A 24,009-nucleotide genomic window follows, 5' to 3' on the forward strand; every position below is an offset into this window, starting at 1 on the left:
TTTGCTCTAACTGCAAAGTATTTACCAGTTACTTATTTATTATTGGGTGGAATCAGTCCTTTCAATAGGTGGGGCCATGACGCCAAGGGTACGAATTCACACTGAGGCACCGGTCCTGTTTTGCCGGGTTTAAGAACAAGTAAAACTTGGCTGTTAAATGCAGCAGAAGTGGGGATAACCACACCTTCTCTAAATAGGTCTTATATAATGGGTTTCAATCTGTGAAAACCGTGCTTTCATTTAGATTGAACCTTTTCTTAAACACTGAGGTGAAAGGTATTATTTTAACTAGGGGGAAAGGTCCATAGGGTCCCATAGTTTTCAAGCTGATTATAAGGGCCAGAGACTTAACTTGATTACTTATTGGGTCAGGTTCTCCACGTGCACTAGAGGATATTTTAGGGTAATAGATGTCTTGGCTATGGAAAAGTTAGGCACGGAAATAATTCGGATGGTTCAGGTTAGGCATATCTGTTTCTATTTTATGTTCACCTACTCCCTGGCTGGGAGTGGATGAACATAAAGTGTGGCCAGATGTGGGCCAGAAGGGGAAGTGGAATTAGTGAGGCTTCAAAACTGTCCATTGTCAAACATCAAAAGTGGAATCAGATGATGACACACACTGCCACCACCCATACAGCACCCCTCTCCCCATCTGGGACCTCCCAAACACACACGGAAACACCAAGTCCATTTCCTCCTCACCAGCAGGATAAAGTGTTCAGGAAGAAATCTGTCTTCAGAGCTCAGTCCTCACCCAGTCCTTATTCCCGGTGTCTGGCTAACTATGGACTGGCTGGTCTGGGCCCCAAACTGGCAGGATACTACCTCCCTCCCTTCTCACACGCCTGCCCCTTCCTGCCTTCCTTCAGTCCCCATCACCGAAGAACAGACAGAGATACACACACATCTTTCTACAACAGCTTGTACATCAATAGCTGAGGGCTTTTTTATTTGGTCTCTACACAGGTGACCATGTCTCCAGTGCTTTCTCTGGAGAGACAACAGAGACAGCAAGGACTCAGTCACCTGATAGACCCAGGGCAGCACTTTATGAACTGCTGGAAGAGCCCTCTGGGACGTTTTCATCCTCCTCTGGCTCTTTAGTCATTGTTGTACTCCGCCAGTAATAGAATGCTAGCATCTTTGACTTCTTCTGTGTAGAACCTCTTCCCGAATTCTGATGACGGACTGATTTTCTTAACTCGACCACCTCCTGAATCTGGTCGGAAAACAAAGTGATACAGAAAGATATTGATTTGGGGAAAGAGGATGGGAAGGAGAACTTTGAGAGAATGGGTGTGGATTGAGAAGGGGTTTGTGCCAGGGAAGAGCTGGGTAAGTCTTGGGTGGGGGATGAAGAGGAGGCACGTGAGTCGGGTAATCTGACCTCCTCCATCTTAGAGCCCTGGAGTGGAGAATTCATCCTCTCCCTTCTGCGTTGGCCCCCCGGTGTTTGTTGCTCTGACCTCTCGGTGTTTGTCCGTGCATCACGGTTAGGCTCCTGGGGGACTGTAGTTTCCTCTGCCATGTCAGTAGTAACAGTGTGCTCTACTCCAAGGCTCCTGGCCTCTCTATATATATCCTTCCAGGACAATGAAGAGCCACACCCATCAGCTTTGATTGGTCAGCCAATGGTAGCGCTGGGGTGGCTGTGACATCACAAAGCACTACCCTTGAAGATACGTGGGGGGAGGGGAGGAGTGCAGAGGAGTCTAGGTGCTCTGGTTATAGAAAGGGAGTGCTTCCTCAATACCCAGTAAAGAGCCTTCCCAAATTGACCTTCCACTCTTCCTCATCTTCTCTGGTTCTATCCTTGTGGTGCACATGTTAGGGAGAAGGTGTTCCCTCCAAACCATTCCACATGGCCACCCTCATTCAGTGTTTAATTCTGTTGTCTCCCAGATCTCATCACCTGGTATTGTGTGGTTTTTAAAACTTTTTATTTTAGAACAGTTTTAGGTTTACAGAGTAATTGTGAAGATCATATTCATACACTCAACAACAAATTTCCCTTCTTAACATTGTACATTAGTATGGTACAATTGTTCAACTTAGTGAAAGAACACTGAAACAGTATTATTAACTAAAGTCTGTACTTCATCAGAATTCCTTTCTTTTTTAAATGTTGAGCCTTCTTTTAATTAATTTATTTTTATTTTTGGCTGTGTTGGGTCTTCGTTTCTGTGCGTGGGCTTTCCCTAGCTGTGGCAAGCAGGGGCCACTCTTCATCGTGATGGGCGGGCCTCTCACTGTCGCGGCCTCTCTTGTTGCGGAGCACAGGCTCCAGATGCGCAGGCTCAGCGGCTGTGGCTCACGGGCCTAGTTGCTCTGTGGCATGTGGGATCTTCCCAGATCAGGGCTCGAACCCATGTCCCCTGCATCAGCAGGTAGATTCTCAACCACTGTGCCACCGTGGAAGCCCCAGATTGCCTTAGTTTTTACCTAATATTCTTCTTCTGTCCCAGGATCCCAACCAAGATTCTACATTAAATTTAGTCATTCCATGTTACAACTTCTTAGGCTCCTCTTGGCTGTGACAGTTTTTTAGACTTCTTGTTTTTGAAGACTTTGACAGTTTGGGGTCTTGTGTTTTGTCTTTTACATTAGGTCTGCAGATGTTATTGCTCTTATAGGTAAAAGTTTTTATAAGTTTCTTCTTCCAGAGAACCTCAAATCAAGTGAGTACCATCAGTGTTATAGACTTCCCCGTGGCAATGGTTGAACTAATCTCTTGGCTTTGTCACAGAGGTGACACAAATGTTTTTCTCTAGAGGTCTGGGGATCAGGATCATTTTTATTTATGACAGAGGCACAGGGGCAGCAGCAGAAGCATTTTGTAAGGTACTAGTGAGTCATTTACTTTTAGAAGTATGACCTCAGCATCCCACATAGTTAACGGCTCTTCCTCCACACGAGTGACCATCCAATGGACCTGTATATTGAACAGGCTGTCAGTCTTTCTCCTGAGCTCTATATAGAAAGGGGGCCAACATATGGTTGAGACACAACCAGTGTTCACAAGGTAAGAGTCATTTCTTTGAGGTTAATATCAGTCGCACCTTATTTTGGAATTGAAACACGTGATTCAACCTGAGAATCACAAATAGGTCCAGGTTGAGACACAGGATTCAGGACTGCTTTAAGGAAGGTCCCAATCCAAGAATCGTTTCACTATATGCCAAGTGGCTAAACTGACTTATGTTGGTCAAAGCTTTAGCAGACACTCAGTAGGACTAACAAATGCAGCACAAAGAAGCAAGTTCAAAGCACAAGCTAGCCAGCAGGCAGTAGCCCAAGTGCCTGTTCACCAGCATAGAGCAGAGCCAGTTAGAAAGCCAAAGCAAGAGAAGAAAGACCCCCGGTGGTAAGGGAGAGCACCTTGATGTCCTGCTCACAGGACCAGTTGTTGTAATCACACCACAGAGACAGGATGGACCCTTCAACCCAAATTCGGTTTGGATGTCGAGACTGATAACACATACACCTAGAGAGTATGAAAAACCTTACTACATAAGGAGGCTTTCTGGGGAGAGCAGGGCAGGCTCTCAAGCAGGTTCAAGAATGGCTTGAGAGAGCAGAAGAAGGAGACTGGCTTGGCTTTTATGGTGGTGAGGGGATGACGCTGGAGTGTTCCCACACACAGGTCAGGTTTTGCACAGCCTGAACTTCCTCCTGGCCCACAGAAGAGAGAGTACCTGAGCTTTCTTATCCGATCTAGGGAAGCAGGGGAAGAGGCAGTGGTAGGGCTCTTTTATAGAATAATGTTGTGTAAATGCAAGGTGTTTAGCACAGTTTAGAATTCTCATAACCATTATAACCACACTTATATTGTTTTCAGTTAAACTACGTTTCACTAGATTAGTATTTCCCAAATTATGGTCCTTTAAATATTATTTAAGGTGGCTTAGAATTATCTTGGTTCATCACATAGAAACTGTGTAGAAAGAGAAAAGACTGCTAGCCTCAGGAGGTCTGACACACTGGTCACAAAAGAGCAGACTTCATTGTACTATCTGCTGAATTATGAGGGGTTTCTAACATGTTTCCCATCCTGGGTGACTACTGTAGCACCCAAAGACTCTAATAATAATTACCGAAACTAACATTTATTGACTACTAACTCTATGTAGGAATTATGCTAAATACCCATATACATATTTAATCCTCGTCACAACCCTATTGAGATAAGTGGCAAAAGAGTGGTTTCTGTGATTTCTGCCAGGACATCTCCATTCCAATTGCAGAAGCAGAAAAGAGCATATAGGAGGGCACATGGGAATATTTATGGGCCAGGCTCAAAAGGGGTATGCATTACTCCTGCTCACATTTCCTTTGGAAAAACTCACATAGCCACATCTAACTACAAGAGAAAATGAGAAATTTAGTCTACCTGGTAGAAGAGGAGAACTTAAATGTTGGAGATAAGCTAGCAATCTCTGTCTCCACCATCTTGTTCATCACTCTCCCCAGTATTTACAGTAGAGCCTGGCACATAGTAGGTGGCCATGAATATTTCTGTTGAATGAATGGGTTTCAACGTTTTTGGTCAGTTATGGGGATCAAAAACATATAGAACTTGGTTAAGCAATGGTTTCCTAGATATGACACAAAAAGCACAAGCAACAAAGAAAGAGTAAATTGGACTATATCAAAATTTTAAAATGTTTTCTTCTGCAAAAAAATACCATGAAGAAAGCAAAAAGGCACACCAAAGAGAGATCCTGGCAAATCATATATTTAATAAAAGTGTAGTATCCAGAATACAGAAAGAACTCTTACAACTCAACAACAAAAATACAAACAACCCAACTGAAAATCAGGTAAAGGACTTAAATAGACATTGTGCTAATGAAGATATACAAATAGCCAACAAACATATGAAAATATGCTCAATACCATTAGTCGTTAGGGAAATGCAAATCAAAACCACGATGAGATGCCACTTCATACCCACTAGGAAGGCTATAACTATTTTAAAAAGAAAATAACAGGTATGGACAAGGATGTAGAGAAATTGAAACACTCATACACGTCTGGTGGGAACATAAAATGATACAGCCTCTGTGGAAAACATTTTGGCAGTTACTCAACAAGTTAAACATAGACTTGCCATATTACCCAGTAACTCTACTCCTAGGTATATAATGAAAAGAGTTGAAAAGGAGGGAACAACAGCAACAACAACAACAACAACAAAAAAAAAACAGGTGAATTGAGCAACACAAAAGCAAAGGGCAGATAATGTTTCAAGAAGTAAAAAATGGTCAACTTTATTAAATACTTTTCCAGGTAATATAGGGACGGACAAATGACGATTGAACTTGTTAGTAGAGAGCTCATTGGTAAATATGATAAGAAGGAAATTGAAAGAGTGGAAAATATTTTAATATAAACCTGGATGTGTATTAAGGAGAAAATGTGAGATCAGAAATTGAGGGGTGGATAGACAATTTATTTTGCGAGTTTTGGTGCTAAGGGGAGGAGAAATGTGGGACTATACCCGGAGGGGGATTTGGTATTAAGAGAGTGTATTTTTAAGAGGGTAGATTCTAGAATGCATCTAGCCAATATAAATGACTGAATGAAACTGACGACATAAAAATCCAAAGGGATAATTGCAGAAGAAAAAATATTGAGAAAGCAAGAGGGGTATTCAGAGCACTAGTAGATGGGATCGTTAGCAAATGTGGAAATCTTGGCTTTCCATGAGAACGAGTAATATTTATAGATTCTACAGTGGAGAAGGAAACGATTATGGTATGATTACAAATGCAATTAAGATGGTAGATTTGGTGGGGAAGATATAAAAGAATTTTCTCTTGACTCTTCAGTTTTCTCAGTGAAGGATGAGATAAAGGCATAAAATAACAAGAGTGAGGGTAGGGTTTTGAGAAATTGAGGGGAAGATAAAGTATTGGATATTCATTTTGTATAATGGAAATGGGTGTATAATATGGAAGGATTGATCATTTAAGATATGTGGTCAAGAATTTAAGGTGAGATCAGTTAGCTTTGTCTTGTAAATTTCTACAGCAACATCCATCACTTGTATATAAGAAGAAAGCAGGTAGATAGCTAAATTTAACAAGGGTTGTGGTTTTGCCAGGGAAGTACGAGGGTGTGAAAGTGAGTAGGGAGATGAAGTTTGATGAAAGTAAGTGATACTAATGATAAATTGGTAAGCAATGAGGAAATGCGAAAAGAGAAATGTGGCTGACGCTGAAAAGTAGTAGAATTCACAGATTGGAGTTCAAAATTGAAGAATTTTTAGAATTGGGTGTGTGTAGGTGTGTATACCTGCACGTGAGGGAGGTATTTTGCTAGGAAGGATAATCAGTTGTAGCCCAAGAGATGTGTGTTATAAAATCAGGATTTCAGAGTTGCTGTAATTTTTGAGAATGTCAATGTCTAGTGCATGAGCATTAGAGTGAGTGGCTTAAGTATGATGGAAGAAAAATACCATTGGAATTGAGGGCATGATAGGTTTGCAAAGCCAAAAATGCTGGATGAATATCCACATAGATGACAGATGTTGAAGTTGCCAAGATGGTGGCAGTACTAAAAGTGGAGAAGAAGACTCAGGAAAGTGTCTAATGAATGAAGGTAAAGAAATAGATGGCGTAGCACATGATATTATCTAATAGCAAGAACTACAAATGAGCTCTGAATTTTGAAAGAGAAAGGAGCAGAAATGGTTTGAAAGTGACAGTGAGTCGACTCCTTGTGGTATGTGAGGAAAACTAACGTTTGCTCAAGAGGACTGCAGGGGAAGTGATTTCCTCAAGGCACAGCCATATTCCAGTCATAAAACAGAGATTAAGGGAACACGGAGAGAACAACTTGAAGCTACTGGCGAGTTTCTTAATGATAGACTATGAGTTACAGAGGGCAGGATAGAAGCGCTCATGAAGTTGGGGAGAGGGTTGGGTCCAATTCCGTCAAGTGCAGAGCAATACGTGAATAAGGGTCTAGTTAATGATGGATAATCTGCAGGGTGGTGACTTAAGTAAAAGTGATAAGACAAGATGGACCTTGTGACTGCACAGCAGATTGGGAGGTGAGTAAATCCCTCCAGACTACAGATTGCTTAATCTAGGCTGACCTAGAACTAAGAAGAATCCAGAAACACCACTGAAACCTGTTTCCTCTAAATATCATGTATCCTGTATGATGATCCAGCATTTCAAAGATAGACCAGTAAGGACATCTAAGAGGGTAGGCTTGAAAGGAAACTAGTGTGTTTGCTCAAGATTGTGAGTGTGTATGAAAAATATCAACAGCAAATTCTAATGTCAGAGGGTTGCTACTATAGGCTTATGGAGCCATGCACTATTCTTGGACAACCCAAGGTGCCTGCAGAGATGTGGCCCAGATGAAAGAACCAACACTTACTGGGCACCTGCAAAGCCAAAGCTGGGGAAGATGGAAGGCCAAGTGGAAGTGGTATTTTCCCAAGACAGGAATGTATTTACTTAGGCTTCCTAAATGGCAGGTGGACAAAAAATGGAAGAAAGGAAATTAAGCTTCTTTTTGCCTAACATCTCTCCTCAGGAGGAAGTACTTGGAGTTGTATTTCCTACGTAAATTCACCTGCTAAAACTCCAGGGAGCTCATCAGTGGGCAGATGTTCCCACCTAAGTATGGTTACCAGCAAACATTTAATCAAAATCATGGCTGCATCTGGCTCACATTAGAAGGGTTCTCTTTGTCATTGTCTTTTAAAAGAACAATTCCCCATGCTTATAAATCCAGACTCAGAACATCAATTCAACCAACCTCAGGAGCCCTGTGGCTACACCTTCCTGCTGGGAATCAGCATGGTCTCCAGAGAATCAATTTGAGGAGTATTACCAAAGTGTTTTCATTTTCAGTGTTTATCCACTGGAATGTCTACGAGTGAAGAATAGACAGGGCAATACAATCCTAAGATTCAATTTCTTTCATCAAATACAAACTGTGTATATGAGCATCAAGGCAAGAGGATGGAGGACTTTAACTGAAATTCCAATAGATATCTAAGTGCAAATCCTGGAACCATCCCATGCTACCATTGTGAGTTAGGATAGGTACTTAACCACTCTGAGCCTGTTTCCTGATCTGTAAAAATAAAATAGAAGGATAATATCTCATAGAGCTGTTGCAAAGATCAACTCAAATAATTCATGTACAGAATATAGCACAACAACCTACAGAATGGGAGAAAATATTTGTAAATCGTGTATCTGATAAGGGATTTTTATTCAGAATATATAAAGAACTCTTACATGCCTGTGATAAGAAGGTAAATAACCCAACTTTTAAAATGGGCAGAAGATCTAAATAGACATTTCTGCAAGGAAGATATACAAATGGCCAGCAAGCACATTAGAGACGCTTGACATCATTATTCATCAGGAAAACACAAATGAAAACCACAGAAAGATACCATTTCATACCCATGCGGATGGCTAGAATCCAAAAGTCAGATAATCATAACTGTTGGTGGGGATTTAGAGAAATCAGAACCATCATACACTGTTAGTGAGAATGTAAAATGGTATACCTGCTTTGGAAAAGTTTGGTAGTTTCTCAGAGGGTGAAACAGTGTTACTGTATGACCCACTTGTAGGTATATTCCCAAGATAAATGCAAATATATGTCCATACAAAAAGTTGTACATAAATATTCATAGCAGCAATATTCATAATCCCCAAAGATGGAAACAACCCAAATGCCCATCAACTGACCAGTGGACAAACAAAATGTGGCAAATCCATACAACAGAATACTATTCAGACATCAAAAGGAATGAAGAACTAATATATGCTACAATATGGCTGAACCTTAAAAACATTATGCTAAGTGAAAGAAGTCAGTCACAAAAGACCACATATTATGTGATTCTATTCATATGAAATGCTCAGAACAGGCAAATCTATAGATACAAAATAGATCAATAATTGCTTAAGGCTGAGGCAGAAGTTGTTGGGAGCATAGGGGATTCACAGCTACAAGATACGAGGGTTTCTTCTTGAGGTGCTGAAAACGTTCTAAAATAGACTGGAGTGAACTTCAAGACGTCGGAAGAGTAAGACGTGGAGATCACCTTCCTCCCCACAGAAGCATCAGAAATACATCTACACGTGGAACTGCTCCTATAGAACACACACTGAACGCTGGCAGAAGACCTCAGACCTCCCAAAAGGCAAGAAACTCCCCACGTAGCTGGGTAGGGCAAAAGAAAAAAAGAAAAAGCAGAGACAAAAGAATAGGAACGGGACCTGAACCAGTGGGAGGGAGCCTGAAGGAGGAAAGGTTTCCACACACTAGAAGCCCCTTCACTGGCGGAGACTACAGGTGGCGGACGGGGGTAGCTTCGGAGCCACGGAGGAGAGTGCAGCAACAGGGCTGCGGAGGGCAAAGTGGAGAGATTCCCGCACGGAGGATCGGTGCCAACCAGTACTCACCAGCCCGAGAGGCTTGTCTGCTCACCTGCCGGGACGGGTGTGGGCTGGGAGCTGAGGCTTGGGCTTCGGTCTGAGCGCAGGGAGGGGACTGGCAGTGTGAACACAGCCTGAAGGGGTTAGTACGCAACGTCTAGCCAGGAGGGAGTCCAGGATAAGTCTAGAGCTGCTGCAAAGGCAAGAGACTTTTTCTTCCCTCTGTGTTTCCTGGTGCACGAGCAGAGGGGATTCAGAGCACCGCCTAAAGGAGCTCCAGAGACGGGAGAGAGGTGTGGCTAGGAGCGCAGACCCCCGAGATGGGCATGAGATGCTAAGGCTGCTGCTGCCGCCACCAAGAAGCCTGTGTGCGAGCACAGGTCACTATCCACACCTCCTTTCAGAGAGCCTGTGCAGCCCGCCACTGCCAGTGTCCCGTGATCCAGGGACGACTTCCCCGGGAGAACGCACGGCGTGCCTCGTGCTGATGCAATGTCACGCCGGCCTCTGTCACTGCAGGCTCACCCTGCCTACGTACCCCTCCCTCCCCCCGGCCTGAGTGAGCCAGAGCCCCCAAAGCAGCGGCTCCTATAACCCCGTCCTGTCTGAGCGAAGAACAGATGCTCTCAGGAGACCTACACGCAGAGGCGGGGTCAAATCCAAAGCTGAACCCCGGGAGCTGTGCGAACAAAGAAGAGAAAGGGAAATCTCGCCCAGCAGCCTCAGGAGCAGCGGATTAAATCTCCACAAACAACTTGATGTACCCTGCATCGGTGGAACACCTGAATAGACAACGAATCATCCCAAATGGAGGAGGTGGACTTTGGGAGCAACGCTATTTATACATTTTTTCCCTTTTTCTCTTTTTGTGAGTGTGTATGTGTATGCTTCGGTGTGTGATTTTGTCTGTATAGTTTGGCACTTACCGATTGTCCTAGGGTTCTGTCTGTCCGTTGTTTTTTTTTTTTTTTTTTAGTATAGTTTTCAGCGCTTGTTATCATTGGTGAATTTGTTTCTTCGTCTGGTTTTTCTCTTCTTTCTCATTTTTTTAATTACTTAAAAAATTTTAATAATAAATTTTTGTTCTTTATTTTAATATCTCTTTAATAATTTAATTTAATTTAATTTTACATTTTTCTTTCTTTCTTTATTTATTTATTTCTCCGTTTTATTCTGAGCCGTGTGCGTGACAGACTCTTGGTGCTCCAGCCAAGCATCAGGGCTGTTCCTCTGACGTGGCAGAGGTAAGTTCAGGATATTGGTCCACCACAGACCTCCCAGCTCCACGTAATATCAAACGGTGAAAATCTCCCAGAGATCTCCATCTCAACACCAAGACCCAGCTCAACTAAATGACCAGCAAGCTACGGTGCTGGATACCTTATGCCAAACAACTACCAAGAAAGGAACACAACTCCACCCATTAGCAGAGAGGCTGCCTAAAATCATAGTAAGGTCACAGACACCCCAAAACACACCACCAGACATGGACCTGCCTACCAAAAAGAAAAGATCCAGCCTCATTGAGCAGAACACAGGCACTAGTCCCCTCCACCTGGAAGCCTACACAACCCACTGAACCAACCTTAGCCACTGGGGACAGACACCAAAAACAACGGGAACTACGAACCTGCAGCCTGTGAAAAGGAGACCCCAAACACAGTAAGATAAGCAAAATGAAAAGACAGAAAAACACACAGCAGATGAAGGAGCAAGGTAAAAACGCACCAGACCTAACAAATGAAGAGGAAATAGGCAGTCTACCTGAAAAAGTATTCAGAATAATGATAGTAAAGATGATCCAAAATCTTGGAAATAGAATGGAGAAAATACAAGAAAAGTTTCACAAGGACCTAGAAGAACTAAAGAGCAAACAAACAATCATGAACAACACAATAAATGAAATTACATATCGTCTAGAAGGGATCAATAGCAGAATAAATGAGGCAGAAGAACGGATAAGTGACCTGGAAGATAAAATAGTGGGAATAACTACTGGAGAGCAGAATAAAGAAAAAAGAATGAAAAGAATTGAGGACAGTTTCAGAGACCTCTGGGACACGATTAAACGTACCAATATTCAAATTATAGGGGTTCCCAAAGAAAAAGAGAAAAAGAAAGGGACTGAGAAAATATTTGAGGAGATTATAGTTGATAACTTCCCTAATATGGGAAAGGGAATAGTTAATCAAGTCCAGGAAGCACAGAGAGTCCCATACAGGATAAATCCAAGGAGAAACATGCCAAGACACATAGTAGTCAAACAATCAAAAAGTAAATACAAAGAAAAAGTATTAAAAGCAGCAATGGAAAAACAACAAATAACATAGAAGGGAATCCCCATAAGGTTAACAACTGATCTTTGAGCAGAAAGTCTGCAAACCAGAAGGGAGGGGCAGGACATATTTAACGTGATGAAAGGGAAAAACCTACAACCAAGATTACTCTACCCAGCAAGGATCTCATTCAGATTTGACAGAGAAATTAAAACCTTTACAGACAAGCAAAAGCTAAGAGAATTCAGCAGACCCAAACCAGCATTACAGCAAATGCTAAACCAACTTCTCCATGCAGGAAACACAAGAGAAGGAAAAGACTTACAATAACAAATACAAAACAATTAAGAAAATGGTAATAGGAGCATACATATCGATAATTACCTTAAATGTAAATGGATTAAAAGCTCCCACCAAAAGACACAGACTGGCTGAATGGATACAAAAACAAGACCCGTATATATGCTGTCAACAAGAGACCCACTTCAGACCTAGGGAAACATACAGACTGAAAGTGAGGGGATGGAAAAAGATATTCCATTCAAATGAAAATCAAAAGAAAGCTGGAGTAGCAATTCTCATATCAGACAAAATAGACTTTAAAATAATGACTTACAAGGGACAAAGCAGGACACTACATAATGATCAAGGGATCGATCCAAGAAGAAGATATAACACTTGTAAATATTTATGCACCCAACATAGGAGCACCTCAATACATAAGACAAATACTAACAGCCATAAAAGGGGAAATCGACAGTAACACAATCATAGTAGGCGACTTTAACACCCCACTTTCAACAATGGACAGATCATCCAAAATGAAAAAAAATAAGGAAACACAAGCTTTAAATGATACATTAAACAAGATGGACTTAATTGATATTTAGAGGACATTCCATCCAAAAACGTCCAGAGATAAACCCATGTACACATGGTCACCTTATCTTGATAAAGGAGGCTAGAGAATACAATGGAGGAAAGACAGCCTCTTCAATAAGTGGTGCTGGGAATACTGGACAGCTACATGGAAAAGAATGAAATTAGAACACTCCCTAATGCCATACAAAAAAATAAACTCAAAATGGATTAAAGACCTTAATGTAAGGCCAGACATACTAAAACTCTTAGAGGAAATAAAAGAAGAACACTCTTTTGAGATAAATCACAGTAAGATCTTGTTTGACCCACCTCCTAAAGAAATGGAAACAAAACTAAAAATAAACAAATGGGACCGAATGAAACTTAAAAGCTTTTGCACAGCAAAGGAAACCATAAACAAGATGAAAAGACAACCCTCAGAATGGGAGACAATATTTGCAAACGAAGCAACTGACAAAGGATTAGTCTCCAAAATGTACAAGCAGCTCATGCAGCTCAATATCAAAAACACAAACCACCCAATCCAAAAATGGGCAGAAGACCTAAATAGACATTTTTCCAAAGAAGATACACAGATTTCCAACAAACACATGAAAGAATGCTCAATGTCGTTAATCATTAGAGAAATGCAAATCAAAACTACAATGCGGTATCATCTCACACCGGTCAGAATGGCCATCATCAAAAAATCTACAAACAATAAATGGACAACCTGGAAGAAATGGACAAATTCTTAGAGAAGGTGTGGAGAAAAGGGAACCCTCATACACTGTTGGTGGGAATGTAAATTGATACATTCAATAAGGAGAACAGTATGGAGGTTCCCTAAAAAACTAAAAATAGAACTACCATATGACCCAGCAATCCCACTATGGGGCATATATCCTGAGAAAACCATAATTCAAAAAGAGTCATGTACCACAATGTTCATTGCAGCTCTATTTACAATAGCCAGGACTTGGAAGGAACATAAGTGTCCATCAACAGATGAATGGATAAAGAAGATGTGGCACATGTATACAATGGACTATTAGTGAGCCATAAAAAGGAACGAAACTGAGTTATTTGTAGTGAGGTGGATGGACCCAGAGTCTGTCATACAGAGTGAAGTAAGTCAGAAAGAGAAAAACAAATACCGTATGCTAACACATATATATGGAATCTTTAAAAAAAAATGGTCATGAGGAACCTAGGGGCAAGACGGGAAAAAAGACGCAGACCTGGGCTTCCCTGGTGGCATACTGGTTGAGAATCCGCCTGCCGATGCAGGGGACACGGGTTCGTGCCCCAGTCTGGGAGGATCCCACATGCCGCGGAGCGGCTGGGCCCGTGAGCCATGGCCACTGAGCCTGCCCATCAGGAACCTGTGCTCCACAACGGGAGAGACCACAACAGTGAGAGGCCCGCGTACCGAAAAAAAAAAAAAAAAAGTCGCAGACCTACTAGAGAATGGACTAGAGGACACGGGGAGGGGGAAGGGTAAGCTGGGACAAAGTGAGAGAGTGGCATGGACATATATACACTACCAAATGTAAAACAGATAGCTAGTGGGAAGCAGCCACATAGCACAGGGAGATCAGCTCAGTGCTTTTTGACCACCTAGAGGGGTGGGATAGGGAGGGTGGGAGGGAGGGAGACGCAAGAGGGAGGGGATATGGGTATATACGTATATGTATAGCTGATTCACTTTGTTATAGAGCAGAAACTAATACACCATTTAAAGCAATCATACTCTAGTAAAGATGTTAAAAAAAAGTGTGTTTTTTCAAAATAAATAAATAAATAACTTTCCTAACTGCTTAGGAAAGTTATTTCTCCTTCCTATGAAATGAAAAATGATCTATAAGGGCACTTAGTATTGACTATAAATTCCAGTTCTGTCAGTGATGGTATCTGGCGCACGAGGGACACCCAAGTTAGGGAGCTTTTGGTTAATTTCCCTGGGCCATATAGAGCAAAGTGTTCTCTCAAATACTCTCTGGAAATTCGGAGCCTCAAATATGTTTGCCACCTTCCCCCAAGTCATCACACTTATTAACATCCTTTTCTTATTTTTCTAGAAGCAGGAGCTTCTAGCAGATCTTTTCCCTTTGTGAAAGGATGCATTTCTGTGTGAGGTGGATCTAGGCCACCTTAGTCTGTCCTCTAATGTTCACCTCAGTAGCACTCTACCTGGTTGATAATATCTTTGAGGCCAACTTCCTGTAATGTTTTTCTTTTTCTTTTCTTTTTTTTTTACCTTAGGAGCACTGTATAACAAAAACTCCATTAAAGATGCAAAATCAAAGTGAGCCATGAAGCAAGACACGCTGGGGCCTATCAGCATTCCTAAGCGTGTTCAAGGTGAAAGCATTTCAGAGGGAGTTAAACAACAGTCATTATAGCTATCTTTGTTGACCTCTGACTCTATATGCCAGTCACTGTGTTTGACATACATTAATTCTCATAAAACTTCTGACATGTTGACAGTATTATCCCCCTTTTACAAATGGGGAAAGAGGTTCACATAAATTAAATGACTTTCTCAGGGCAACAGCTAGCAAGTTTCAGGGCTGGATTTGTATCCAAAATAAAGTGGGCTTTGTTTGGTTTTTTGACTCTATTTTCTTCTTAGTAGTACTGCATACATTTATTATTTATATGTATTAAAAAGGATAAAATAAGTTTGGACTCCTCTCTCACACAACATGAAGTTCTGTATGATCTAAAGATAAAAATGTTGAAGTAAAATATATATATTATGGAAAACGTATGTATAATCTAGGAGTCAAGAAAAATTTCTGTGCAAGCTGGAAAACCTAGACACTCTGGAGAAATGACTGACATATTTGAGTGCTTAAAACTTAAAATGTAATCATATGGCAAACGTAAAGGTAAATAAAACCAGAAGACAATTAATAGAGGAACATATATTTGTAAGACACACAACAGATAAAGGGTTCAATATCCAACATATAAAAAATTTCCTACACATTAATAGGAAAAGACAAACACCCTAATTGAAAGTGGTTAAAAAGGGTAAAAAGGGCTGTTCAAGGAGGCAGAAAACCCCCTTGCCAATAAACAAGTGAAATTACTCAACTTTACTAGCAATCAGGCATATTGAAATTAAATTAACAAGGAAATATCACTTTAAGACCATTAAACATGTTATCACACATTGCTGGAGTCTTGTGGAGGTTAATATGTTATCTCATACATTTGCTGAGGGAAATGTGCAGTATATTAAAGCCATTTGGAAGTCAATCTGGCAACCCCTATTAAAATTAAGAATTTACATAAACTTTAACTTAGCAATTCTATTTCCGGGGCCTTCTTCCATAGAAGATAAAAGCACGGGTATATAACAGTGAATATGAACAAAATAAATTTTACGTATATATTCAGATTAATTGCAACGTTTTTCCTAGTAGCCAAAAAACTGGAATCAACTTGAATGTCCTCAATAGAGGAATGGTTTAATAAGTTGTCTTTCACTCAAACCATTGCATTTTACATAACTAGTTTAAAAAGGGTGTTAAGTCTATACCAGACGATGTGGAAAACATTTCTCTGAAATGTTTCTAAGTGAGAAAAACTACGTGCAGTAAAGAGTAAAATAGTACCCCTATATGTTTTTATGCATACATATGTATGTTACCTTATTTATGAACATAGACAAAGATATGCAAAGATTCACACCAGGCTTTTAACACTGCTTATCCAGTGGAGGAGTGGCTAATGAAGTGTAAAAATCCTATATATGTACAGGCTTTCTCAATATTCATGTATATGTATGTATATATATATATATATATAATTCTCAACATTTATATATAATTGCTTTATGTAAATGCACATGTAAATTACATATGTGTAAAGCCATGTACAAAGAGATAGTTGCTGAAAGTGTGCATATCATAGAGAGTGTTTTGAGTTTTTAGTGTTTAGGGTTCTTTTTTTTTAACTTTCTTTCTTGTACTGTGAGTTTTTCAAAATAAAAATTTTACATGATTTTAAGTTTAACATTTTCTAAAGCAAACATTATAGAGCAGGTTAAGGAAATGATCCAGTATCTACAGAATGATTTGATTGTTCAGTCCTCCAGCAGTTCATCAAACTACATTGAGCAGCAACCGTGACATTGTGTCAGGTGAGTTAAAGTGGTTGGGATTACAGAGATGAATGAAATATGCTCCTTCTTGTTGTATATTACAACAAGACAAACATATAAATGAACCATTCTAATACAATATGGCTATTGCTTTAATATAAGAATTTGTAGGACCATAGGGGCAATGAACTCTGCAGGCATTGGTGGTAGAGAGGCTTCAGAGGGAAAGAACCATTTGAGCTTAGCCTTAAAGACTGAGGATGCTTTCATCACTCACCAGCCTTAGGTGGGGAAGGGAAAGCAATCCCTTCAAAGAGGAAGGAATCAACATCTAGTCCTATTTCATTCATCAAGAATGTGGAGGAGGAAGTAAACAGTTTATTATTTATAGTCTCAAATGATGGTAATGTGTGGAAGATGGGCAAATGGAACAAGAGACTTTGGAAGAGTCCTGATCAGGAACTAATAAAATGAGAACCTGCTTTGAAACATGCAAGCAGGTTTTTCTGAGGGAAGAAGAACTCTAAGCTGCGTTTAATGAAAGGAAGCAACTGTCAAAGCAATCTGACTAAGTTCAGTACATTAGGTTTGCAGTTGGGGAAGAAATATGGGTTGCTGTTCAGTTAGGACCTGTGGAAGAGGTTGGAGAAAAGGGGATAGGTATTCAAGCAATGATTCATTCGGTAGAAAGAAGAGAATGTTAGAAATCAGACACTACTGGCACTTACTGAATAAATTCATCATAAGCCATATACAGACACATTATAAAGTATCTCAAGGTACCAGAATGCTTGACCATTGAGGTAAGGTGCCCCAAAATACTGTGTCTTCAAGGAAAACACAAGGGTTCAGTACTCATGGGTTAGCAGCAGTTAACATAAGACACACTAGCTTTTGGGGAGTGGGGGAGAAAGAAGCAAGGATTATGCATGTATGTATTTATATCATAGATGATAACAACAGAAGCCATTTAATCAAATGCTTATTATTGGCCTAATATAATGTCAGGTGTTTTACATAAATTACCTCATTTAATCCCAGCATGGCTCTAAGATCTAGAAACATGTTACTATCATTCCCTTTTTACAGCTGAGGAAACTAAGTCTTACAGGAGTTAAAAAACGTACTCAAGGTCAAATAGCTTTTAGGGGGTGAAGCTGTAAATTGAGATCGGACTTTAAATCCTATGCTCCCAACTGCTCAACTAGACACTAAGTTATATTCCCCCTGCTAAACCCTAGTCCCAGCCATCATCATATCACACCTGTATTGTCCCAACAGCCTGTCACCCCTCTGGTCCTACACAGTTCACAACATCCAGTGAACTTTCTAAAACATACATCAGACGACATCACTTTCCTTTATCAAACCATCCAGTGGCCCTTCACTGCACGTAAGATAAAATCCAAGTTCTTACCCTGCAGGTCCCTATGTGACCACTTCTCTGCCAGCCTCTCCAGTCTCGGTCATCAATCTCCGCTCTGCCCCTCTCTGACTGCTCTCCAGTCACTCACCCTTCTGGTCTTCCTCAACACACTCTTCTCGTTCTGGCCTCACGACATTGCTACTTGCTAGTCTACCTAAAATGCTCTTCTTCAAAGTCTTCACAGAGCTGACTCGACCTCATTATTCAGATCTTGATTCAAATATCAGCTCCTTAGAGAAGGTTCCCCACACCAACAGCAAGAACGACCCCTTTGCCCATGAAAACAGAAGTTACTTGAGGACAGGAACTATTGATTTCATGTTCTTCACTCTAATTCCAGAACCAAGAGTAATATCTGACACCTACTAGGCACTCAGGACATATTTGTTTCCTGAAATACTGGTATCTTTTTAAAGTGTCATACTCATATGCCTATGAGTATATCTACATATATATATATTTATGGATACGTGAGCTTGTTGTCACCTCACAGAAGTGGAATGTACATCCCTCACCCAAAATTTGGTTTGAATGTCAAGACTAATGATGCCACACATATACCAAGAAGGTATGAAAAGGATTATTACTCACATAATGAGTTATGCATCAAAAATGCAGTTAGACCAAAAAAAGAAAAAAGAAAAAACTGGTAACTGTGAAGTGTTGGGTAATTAGATGGTTGTGATTCTTTCATTCTATAGATATAGGAATAGATATAGAAATAATCGAAACATCAAGTTCTACACCTTAAGTATATACAATTTTTATTTATCCATTATACCTCAATAAAACTGAAAAAATGGGATCAGTCTCAGTGACAACATACCCATGGTGTTTGTCTGATAACTAAAACATTGCGTGGTTTATTTAATTTAATATGGACTTGTTTATGTAAGCCATTATGGCACCTGCAGCATGAGACCAATAAGAAAGGTGAACGTTCCATTGAATATCTAGTACTATCAAGAGCTAGTACTATATATTCTGAGAAGTGAAATGAGTGCCTTAGTCTCTCTATCAATGTGCAGAACTTCAAAGAAGGTAAAGAGTGCTATGGTGAGACATTGTATTGTGGCTTTAATATGTGCAGAAGATGTGTGACCTTGATTTATATTTTGGGTATCCTTGAGGCAAGAGATTCTATGAGTTCTTTACCCCAAATGAGGCAACCTTGGAGAAGGAATTGTTTTCATTGGCCAGAACAGATGGTCAGACCGCTGGCAGTGGCCCAAAGATCTATAAAAATGTGAAGATGAGGCCAATTGTTGGCTAAGACATGGCCAAGTGCTCAGATAACTGGCTAAAGTTTGGCCAACTGAGCTGATCCTGTGTCCTGTCCTTTATCAGGAACATTCTGATTAAGAGATGAAAAGCAGCAAGAGTCAAGCAAGCTCCATTAAGTGTGACAGTGGCAATGCCATTGGTTAAGTGAATGAACCCCCTTTGGTATTCACTGTGTTGAGCCTAAGGGGCTCCCCAGGTATCCAAGTATTCTAAGAGATGACCTCCTCTAGCACTGTGGCATCCGGCAAGGGACACAGCACAGGGGACGTTACCCTCTCCTGAAAGTAGGGTATGCAGAGAGCCCAGGTTCAGCTCCATCCTGTAGCAAGGAGGCCTCACTAGCTCTGCTGGGCTTGCAGGGTGCTGTTTCCATGATCAAAGGCCTAACGGGCAGCTGTATACTGAGGGTCACAGGTTCAGGACCTGAGATAGTCTATATTTCCAGGAAAGTCCAGTATGCACCCACCAATTGCTACACTAATGGCATACAGCATTGGGCCAAGGAAGGTAGTTCCTTGTATCAGAAGCCCATGCAACTAACGGCCATCACTGATGGGAGAGGGACTCCAAGATATATGAGAGAAGGTTGCTAAAGCTCCCACAGTGAAGGAATCCCGGGGGGCCGTAACAGGAATGCCTGTTCTATGGCCATTCAGGCAGATTCTAGTATCTTTTTACAGGGGGTCTCATTCAAGTTGGGTCTCTTTGCAAGTTACAGAACAAAAAAAAAGCTTTGTAAATGAGGAGTGTTGCCTCCAGAATCTAAACATGTCGAAAACATGTTGCGCTTGTTTTAACAATGTGGGTCCTAAGAAGACTAAAAGCTGTTTCTTGACACTGTCAGGACTGGAGCAGCCCTCAACTTACTAAATAATTTTCAGGAGCTTAACTGAAGTGGTGGGGCCCTGTACTATGGGTCTCATGTGAATCTCCTCAAAGGAGGATGTCATTAGTGTGATGTCATAACTGTGTACCCGAAAAAAGTTAGAGCTGGTTAAAATATTGCCTGTGTAGACTATGTGAGATGGCAGGCGTGGAGACTGAGCCCATTGAGTACCCAGGTGAAGGTGTATTGTGTCCCTTTAAAGGTGAAGGTTAACTGCAGCTGAGAGGTTGTTGAACTAGGCACTGAATAGAACATGCTAGCCAAATACTTTGCTCTAACTGCAAAGTATTTACCAGTTACTTATTTATTATTGGGTGGAATCAGTCATTTCTATAGGTGGGGCCATGACGCCAAGGGTACGAATTCACACTGAGGCACCGGTCCTGTTTTGCCGGGTTTAAGAACAAGTAAAACTTGGCTGTTAAATGCAGCAGAAGTGGGGATAACCACACCTTCTCTAACTAGGTCTTATATAATGGGTTTCAATCTGTGAAAACCGTGCTTTCATTTAGATTGAACCTTTTCTTAAACACTGAGGTGAAAGGTTTTATTTTAACTAGGGGGAAAGGTCCATAGGGTCCCATAGTTTTCAAGCTGATCATAAGGGCCAGAGACTTAACTTTATTACTTATTGGGTCAGGTTCTCCACGTGCACTAGAGGATATTTTAGGGTAATGGATGTCTTGGCTATGGAAAAGTTAGGCACGGAAATAATTCGGATGGTTCAGGTTAGGCATATCTGTTTCTATTTTATGTTCACCTACTCCCTGGCTGGGAGTGGATGAACATAAAGTGTGGCCAGATGTGGACCAGAAGGGGAAGGGGAATTAATGAGGCTTCAAAACTGTCTATTGTCAAACATCAAAAGTGGAATCAGATTATGACACACACTGCCACCACCCATACAGCACCCCTCTCCCCATCTGGGACCTCCCAAACACACACGGAAACACCAAGTCCATTTCCTCCTCAACAGCAGGATAAAGTGTTCAGGAAGAAATCTGTCTTCAGAGCTCAGTGTTCACCCAGTCCTTATTCCCGGTGTCTGGCTAACTATGGACTGTCTGGTCTGTGCCCCAAACTGGCAGGATACTACCTCCCTCCCTTCTCACACGGCTGCCCCTTCCTGCCTTCCTTCAGTCCCCATCACCGAAGAACAGACAGAGATACACACACATCTTTCTACAACAGCTTGCACATCAATAGCTGAGGGCTTTTTTATTTGGCTCTACACAGGTGACCATGTCTCCAGTGCTTTCTCTGGAGAGACAACAGAGACAGCAAGGTCTCAGTCACCTGATAGACCCAGGGCAGCACTTTATGAACTGCTGGAAGAGCCCTCTGGGACGTTTTCATCCTCCTCTGGCTCTTTAGTCATTGTTGTACTCCGCCAGTAATAGAATGCTAGCATCTTTGACTTCTTCTGTGTAGAACCTCTTCCCGAATTCTGACGACGGACTGATTTTCTTAACTCGACCACCTCCTGAATCTGGTCGGAAAACAAAGTGATACAGAAAGATATTGATTTGGGGAAAGAGGATGGGAAGGAGAACTTTGAGAGAATGGGTGTGGATTGAGAAGGGGTTTGTGCCAGGGAAGGGCTGGGTAAGTCTTGGGTGGGGGATGAAGAGGAGGCACGTGAGTCGGGTAATCTGACCTCTTCCATCTTATAGCCCTGGAGTGGAGAATTCACCCTCTCCCTTCTGCGTTGGCCCCCCGGTGTTTGTTGCTCTGACCTCTCGGTGTTTGTCCGTGCATCACGGTTAGGCTCCTGGGGGACTGTAGTTTCCTCTGCCATGTCAGTAGCAACAGTGTGCTCTACTCCAAGGCTCCTGGCCTCTCTATATATACCCTGCCAGGACAATGAAGAGCCACACCCATCAGCTTTGATTGGTCAGCCAATGGTAGCGCTGGGGTGGCTGTGACATCACAAAGCACTACCCTTGAAGATACGTGGGGGGAGGGGAGGGGTGCAGAGGAGTCTACGTGCTCTGGTTAGAGAAAGGGAGTGCTTCCTCAACACCCAGTAAAGAGCCTTCCCAAATTGACCTTCCACTCTTCCTCATCTTCTCTGGTTCAATCCTTGTGGTGCACATGTTAGGGAGAAGGTGTTCCCTCCAAACCATTCCACATGGCCACCCCCATTCAGTGTTTAATTCTGTTGTCTCCCAGATCTCATCACCTGGTATTGTGTGGTTTTTAAAAACTTTTTATTTTAGAACAGTTTTAGGTTTACAGAGTAATTGTGAATATCATATTCATACACTCCACAACAAATTTCCCTTCTTAACATTGTACATTAGTATGGTACAATTGTTCAACTTAGTGAACCAACACTGAAACAGTATTATTAACTAAAGTCTGTACTTCATCAGAATTCCTTTTTTTTTTAAATGTTGAGCCTTCTTTTAATTAATTTATTTATATTTTTGGCTGTGTTGGGTCTTCGTTTCTGTGTGTGGGCTTTCCCTAGTTGTGGCAAGCAGGGGCCACTCGTCATCGTGATGGGCGGGCCTCTCACTGTCGCAGCCTCTCTTGTTGTGGAGCACAGGCTCCAGATGCGCAGGCTCAGCGGCTGTGGCTCACGGGCCTAGTTGCTCTGCGGCATGTGGATCTTCCAAGATCAGGGCTCGAACCCATGTCCCCTGCATCATCAGGCAGATTCTCAACCTCTGTGCCACCGTGGAAGCCCCAGATTGCCTTATTTTTTACCTAATATTCTTCTTCTGTCCCAGGATCCCAACCAAGATTCTACATTCAATTTAGTCATTCCTTGTTATAACTTCTTAGGCTCCTCTTGGCTCTGACAGTTTTTTAGACTTCTTGTTTTTGAAGACTTTGACAGTTTGGGGTCTTGTGTTTTGTCTTTTACATTAGGTCTGCAGATGTTATTGCTCTTATAGGTAAAAGTTTTTATAAGTTTCTTCTTCCAGAGAACCTCAAATCAAGTCAGTACCATCAGTGTTATGGACTTCCCCGTGGCAATGCTTGAACTAATCTCTTGGCTTTGTCACAGAGGTGACACAAATGTTTTTCTCTTGAGGTCTGAGGATCAGGATCATTTTTATTTATGACAGAGGCACAGGGGCAGCAGCAGAAGCATTTTGTAAGGTACTAGTGAGTCATTTACTTTTAGAAGTATGACCTCAGCATCCCACATAGTTAACGGCTCTTCCTCCACACGAGTGACCATCCAATGGACCTGTATATTGAACAGACTGTCAGTCTTTCTCCTGAGCTCTATATAGAAAGGGGGCCAACATGTGGTTGAGACACAACCAGTGTTCACATGGTAAGAGTCATTTCTTTGAGGTTAGTATCAGTCGCACCTTAGTTTGGAATTGAAACACGTGATTCAACCTGAGAATCACAAATAGGTCCAGGTTGAGACACAGGATTCAGGACTGCTTTAAGGAAGGTCCCAATCCAAGAATCCTTTCACTATATGCCAAGTGGCTAAACTGACTTATGTTGGTCAAAGCTTTAGCAGACACTCAGTAGGACTAACAAATGCAGCACAAAGAAGCAAGTTCAAAGCACAAGCTAGCCAGCAGGCAGTAGCCCAAGTGCCTGTTCACCAGCATAGAGCAGAGCCAGTTAGAAAGCCAAAGCAAGAGAAGAAAGACCCCCGGTGGTAAGGGATAGCACCTTGATGTCCTGCTCACAGGACCAGTTGTTGTAATCACACCACAGAGACAGGATGGACCCTTCAACCCAAATTCGGTTTGGATGTCGAGACT

This window comes from Mesoplodon bidens (genome assembly GCF_964165515.1).
Source record: "Mesoplodon bidens genome assembly, chromosome: X".
In the NCBI taxonomy this organism is placed as follows: Eukaryota; Metazoa; Chordata; class Mammalia; order Artiodactyla; family Ziphiidae; genus Mesoplodon; species Mesoplodon bidens.